The sequence below is a fragment of the Thunnus maccoyii genome, chromosome 11 (genome assembly GCF_910596095.1).
Source record: "Thunnus maccoyii chromosome 11, fThuMac1.1, whole genome shotgun sequence".
Lineage (NCBI taxonomy): Eukaryota > Metazoa > Chordata > Actinopteri > Scombriformes > Scombridae > Thunnus > Thunnus maccoyii.
In genome coordinates, this window is record NC_056543.1 from 29184515 (window position 1) to 29191112 (window position 6598).

Consider the following 6598-nt stretch of genomic DNA (forward strand, 5'->3'; position numbering starts at 1 on the left):
TTTAAAAATTGACCATTGTCTGTTTAATTAAATTTATTTCCTTCAGAAAGACAACCTTTTACATCACAAGAAGTCATTTGATTCAGTGTGAATAAAGATATTTAGCTAAATGCCACAATGCAGGTTTTACACTGTCCACACACCAAACAGCAGCAGTAGGACGAGTCCCACCAGTAGACAACCAGGTAAACATTGTAATCAGGAGCCACGAGGAGCACAGGAATGTAAATGTGTTCATATTTCCAGATCCTGAGGCTTCGGAAAGCTTAGAAAGTCTGTGTAGTGTGACTGATTGCGGCTATTTCCTCTGAAAACCTCAGATGATAGAGCCAAGAGCATTTAGCCGAGAAATCCCCTGGCAGGTTGTGCCTGGACACGCATGCAGCCAGTCAGTATCAGAGGTCAGTTGCGAACACAAGTTGATGTTCCAGTGATGCAAATCACCTTGGCCTGAGGCAGGAATGTAACTCCCCATGGTTCGTTTTTTTTTTGCCCAGCTCGCGTGCTGCTGTGAGAGACCAGATGAGGCTCCTCTGATGGCATCACTCCCTGTTAAACATCTGCCATCTTGGATCTCACACAAACACATGCTGTATGTATCACCTGCTGCTCCCTTGTGACATAAAATTGGATGCTGTGCTATTGAACAGAGACATCAGACGATGATGGCTGAAGGGAAAATGACAAATTCAGCTTTCCATGAAATAAGGGAGGGGACACAAATAATTAGAATTAATAGTGGCATCTGTTTTCTTTGGGGATAAAGCAGAGGAGAGGAGGATTTTTTGATACAAATTGAGGATAATTTGAAACAAGCAAAAAAAAAAAAACAGAGAGGAGGAGGAGAGACCTAAAGGATAAAGAGAGTGAAAGAATAAGAAGAATGACTTGGAAAAGCGGATGGAAAGGAAGACATTGAGTGAAAGAGCTGTCAAGTTCAAAAAGGACGCTTGGTTTTGTTAAAAGCATCAAAGCGTTGAGTTCTGGCAGGGCTGAGAGGACGGGTTGAGAGAGGTTGAATGCTGAACTCTGGTAGAACTCTCGTTTGAGAGAAAGTAGAATCAATTCAGGACTTTTTTTCCCTCGACATTGACTAGAAAGCACATTTTTGTCGTATGATGACAAAATAAAATTGCTACTAACTGGATACTCTTCATTTTAGACTTCAAAATGAAGATTGATTTAGAAAAATTCATTTTGAAAATGGACTCCTCACTTCTGAAGCTTTTAGTGATGAAGCAATGAGGAGCAATTAATAATTAACAAATCTTGTTGTGCACCTGTTTGCCTCAGTGAGGTAGTGAGATCAGAGCCAGACAGGAAATCAGTGAAGCTGAGTAAAATGAGTAAATTTAACAGCTGAACAAATGTAGTTCTTGGAAGGAAAGAGGCGTTTCCAAGTGTCCCACACTAATTGTTTTCATTTGATTTTCATTTGAATACATATAAGCAGGTATACACACGAGCCAGAGAGCATGGATTGATATGTGTGTGTGTGGGAAGACCTGGAGACACATACACACTTAGCAGCAAGCCCTGATTTCTAGGTTTGTCTACCTGAACAAGAAATGCAAACACACAATAGATCCTGCAAACATAAAGGTCTGCAGGGTCTATACGGTTGCTGAGTCAAATATAGACCTGACATTCAAATACCAAACCCTCTTATCAAAAGCCTGAGCAATGAAGCAATAGCGGGGTCGCCTGGAGAGCAATGAAAGGTCACCAATGAAAAAAAGCATTAGCCTTCGCACACTGCATGGGTTCTGTTTATTCCTGACAATTTTGGAAAAGCTCATACTTGACCTTTTTGCTCATTTCTGCCAGAGCAGCCTGAGGACTTTACTTCAGCCAGGAAACCAAGAGAACACCGGTGACATTTGACTGTGGATGCTATTAGTCAAATGTTTTTCAGGTAACCAACAGTTTTACTGTCCCCTGGAAAATTCTTGTTGTTCTGTAAAACTTGCAGTGTGTTATTTTTGTATTTGGAGTGCTGTGGAGCATCTGATGTCTAGCAGGTGTCTTGTGTGTGTCTATTTGCTGCAGTGTGATGAGCTCTCTCATACAACACATTTTACCTGTTCACATGAAATATTTATAATCAGTCTCAGAGGAGATGAAATTCATGGCTTTTTTAGACAAAGTGTACTGCAGTTTCAGCCTTTCAGTAGAAGGGTGCAACTTTTCGCCTCATGCCATGTTGTGTTATTGTGACACTGACAAAAGTTTTTTAATGGTTAAAATCTAATTTTAGAATGAAAATCAAGTTTCAAGGGTGTCTGAGTGTGTGACTGAAGGGATTGTGAGAAAATGTAAACCAGACATGATAAACAGTGTGACCAGACTTTGACAATCTCAGCTTCCTTCACAAATGTTTACAACCATGATACCATTTTTAAACAACTCTAAACAAAAATACTTTTTTTTCATGTCTGCAGTCACGTTTCTACTAGAGTTTACTGGCAGTCTGAACTCATGTCCACAGTATCTTTTATGTTTACTGGAATACTATCGTCTAAGCTGTGTACATCCAGACTGTTTACATCTTCATACTGTGAGCGTGAGTATTCCTTTGCACAGTAACTACCAGAATAGTTCCTAACAACAACAGTTTGAAATTGGATCATCTACAACTTCTTAATCACAATTGACATTTAAGTGCGGTAAATTCCCTTTTCCACTCTGAGTGTTGCGGTAAACAGTCTCTAAACATTTTTAAATTGTTGTGCTATTACCTTCCACAATCAGCTGTTGCTAAAAGAATTACACACAAAAAGTTAAATGTCAGCTGAAATTAGATGAAAATGTTCACATCATGACTTATTGTCATGACAAATTCACATTTAAAGAGCTGCACTGTTTCAAACGGATGTTTGGTCATAGATTGTACTTTAGATGCGTTAGTGACCTGCATCAGAGCGGTATGATATTCTATCTAGATTCTATTTCTGTGTCTTTCTAATGTGCATGAACACACACTCACGCACACTCACAGGATGAGTTCAAACAAAGTGCTGACTTTGACTTTGGACACAAGGTCCCCTCTCTTCCTCTGTCTGTGCCTGAAGATTCCAAGGAAAGAAGATGTTATCATCCTAATACCAAAATAGGCCAGAGCAGCAGGACAGTGAGGGAGAGCACAGGATGAGGACATGACAAGCAGATGACCTTGGTAACATCAACAGTGAACATGTTTTTGAAGGCCAATAATATTTTAAAACTGAACAGCGCTTAATATTCAGCTTTAAAACTGACATTTCACGCCTGCAAATTGAAACTATTCAGTGTTTGTGAAAGAGTCATGATGCACTGAAATTAACAAAACTTCTTAAGTAATGATAACATCATACCCACAACAGCGACATTGCTACAAAAAAGTCCCAGTGAGCAAGAACATAACCAGACGTTTCAAACCAACCCTCAGCTTACTCAGAGTTATTTGGAAGAGAAAACAGACAAGTAGAATGATTGCTAAACTGTCTGTTGTAATCATCCACCATAGCTTACAGACCGACTTCCTGGTTTGACCTGCTGTCCTTACCAGAGTTGTCTGTGCACAGCTTTAGATAACCTGTTCACAACCTGACTATCTGCTGGTGGTTTTTTTGCCTCTTTGAACTTCTTTTTAGTGACCTAGCAGTGTTCCCAGATCTTGTTACTTTTGTGTTATCACAACTGACAGAGATGATGTCTAAATCTACAAACGTAAGTTGTGATACACTAGAATTATCTTAAGACGATGTGGTCTGTCAATCCTTTCATATAACAGAGAAGGTATAGGATATGTCTGGGATACATAACTCAAAAAGTTTAATGAGTCTCTCTTCTTTCCCTCCCGGAATCACTTTTCTTCTGCCGTTCTCTCTCTCGCTCACTCTCCTGCTCCATGTTTTTCTCCCCCTCGTCTGCTTCTTGTCACTTTGAATTTCCATGTCATTCTCATTTCACATCTTGTCTTCATTCCCTCGGCCCGCCCCCCTCCTCCCTTCAGTCGTCTGTTCCTGGCCTCCTTGATGTTGTGATTCCACCATATAAAGCCATGGAAACACTGAGGGTCCTGGGCTGCTGGCGACACGTGCCACGTGTCGCTGTGACTGATTGGGCCGCATGTGAAAGTGAATCTTCTGAGAAAAACTGTGACAATAATCCTACAATGCCTAATATGGAAAAAAAAAACAATGCACAAACAATCTAATGCAAAGCCCTTTAACAATTAAGTTTGCTGTTTATTTACACCATTTATTTATTTATTTTAGTATTGTTGAGCATATAATTTTCTACCAAATAATTAGACTGATTGGATATTTCTAAATCTGAATTATGTCGAATTACTGATGGCAGGAAAATACTGGAAAGATACATTTACAAAGGCGAGCAGGTGCCATTGCATCAGCTTTTCCAGGAAGTAACACATCAGTGACTGAATGGTCAGTGAAATGACACAATCTCACCTCTATTCGTCAATGTAAAGCAAGACCAAGGAAGTCTGTGTGTGACATGAGTGAAACTGAATAAATGGTAATGGGTTTTTATATCTTACACACAGTTCGGTAAGGTCAAGTAGAAGAATCACATGTTGTCTCTTTTACCAAAAAAAAAAAAAAAAAAAAAAAAGTGGGGGATTCAGAGATGAAACTTGGAAACAAAAAATAGTTTAAAACCCAAGACAGTCAACTGCAAATAGTTTTCACAGGAACTACTTTCTACGGAGGAAACACCCCATTAAAACTGTTGACAGCGAGGTCTGTGGATTGTAACATCATTTCTGGAAAGACACACTGCATTTCTCAATGTTTTGAACAGAATGAACTAAAATACATTCACAGCATTGTTTTGAGCTGAGGGCATGTACGCTATCATGACTTCAACACATGAAACCAAAACTCTGGGGTTTGTAGTATTTTTTTCTTTTTAATTGATTCCACCATCCCACATAATATGTTGACCACTGAGCAGCACGGGGATCTAAACACCTACGTTTTTTCAGGCCACTTCCATTTCTGACCCTGTCTAGACAAATAATGATGAGAATTACAATTACATTATCATCAGAATTAGAACCATAATTAGATTTATCCAGCACTTTTCCAGCCAGCAGCACATTATTCCACCTGAATAACATTTTATTTGGCACTCAGAAGCACTGCTGGCAGATTTCCCTGTTTCTTCTTATGCTGCTGAAAACATCACGTCACCTTGAAGGCAAAGTCGAATTCTGTGTTGACTGTCCATGCGTGTGTTGGTCTGGTTTCCAGTTCTAGACACCCAAACAAAGCTCACGTAACTGACATTTACAAGATGAACCGTGTCCAGATGATATATGGAGCAGTAGATATCAGATGAGAGTTAAACTTGTACCTATAAAATATTTAGTCGAGGAGAATTAAGCAGCATAAAGGTTTACAAGAGCCAGCGACTGAAATATTATAAATGCCAGACCTGGAGTTATGAGGTTGTAAGGTGACGAACACAGGAAATAACTTTGACAAGGTATACTGTCTCTGGCTAATAAGCAAAGCTGTTTTGTACCTTCACTTACACTAAATGGAGCTTTAGTGAAAGTTCAGTCACGAGGACTATCTTTTGTATGCTCAGTTTTATTTCTCTATATCTGTCATTCCCATCCCTCATGCATGCTTATCCATAATTTCCTTGCTGTCATTCCCCTGGGTGTCAATTAAGATGTCAGCTGTTCTCATCAGCTGTCCACATCTGACCAATAGAACGGTGAGACACCTTCATTGTCAGCCTATCATCTTGCAGCTGTCTTTTTAAATGTTTTCTCCCTCTCTGCCTTAGTGCTTTCATTCTGCTGTTACACATGCCCCAAAACCTCCCCATCACTGTCCAGTCTTCACAGATTCATCAACCTCATCACCCTTACCAGTCTGAGCAGAAGTTGTCAGCCACCACCACCACCAGTGTCTGGACTCCATGGGGGGATTTATCCTGCTGCTGCTCAGGACTGATGTCCCTCGATTCATCTCCCTGTAGAGTCTTAGTACCAAAGACATGTGACAACACTTAATCATCAATATGATCTGTATAATAAACAATTCTTTTAGCTTCATTCACTTGTCTCTCCTGACTGAAATGTATTTCAAGTGCATTTCATAAGCACTGATTAGGGTGTGGGGAATTTTATGTTGAGGTCTTTGTTCTGTGCATTTAAATGTCAAGATTGAAATTTTTTTTCTGTAATTAATGTATTTGTGTTGTGCTTTGGTTTTGGGAATGGGGGGTGGGGGTGTGGGGGTGTGAGGGTTAGCTGTAGGAACTGAATTAAGGGAGACATATATTGTTATGTTACTTGTGTTTAAGTTGTTTGATTTATATACATAAACACTAACAACATGTTTTCATAAGTAAGGCAACAATGATCTAACCTATATCCAGTTAAGGGATAAGCCTGGTGTTATTCTACATATTTCCTTTTGTAAAGAAAACCCATGAAAACCCCAAAACCATAATTAAAAAAAAAAAAGCTTAGTAATTTCCTTTAAACAGCTGGGAACTGTCATTTTTAGGAAATGCTACTCAGTCAGAAGAACAACTCTCATCACTTTTCCAACGTTTCTGCTTCTTCCTGCTACAC

General features: G+C 39.4%; 1 long non-coding RNA gene across 1 annotated transcript; it reads left to right on the plus strand.

Moving 5' to 3' along the window:
• The first annotated feature begins 1552 nt into the window (after positions 1–1552).
• On the plus strand, positions 1553–5997 carry LOC121906486. The gene is made up of 3 exons (XR_006098636.1): positions 1553–1721; positions 1833–1915; positions 5855–5997. It is a non-coding gene; the product is annotated as an uncharacterized LOC121906486 (long non-coding RNA).
• Positions 5998–6598: the final 601 nt, after the last annotated feature.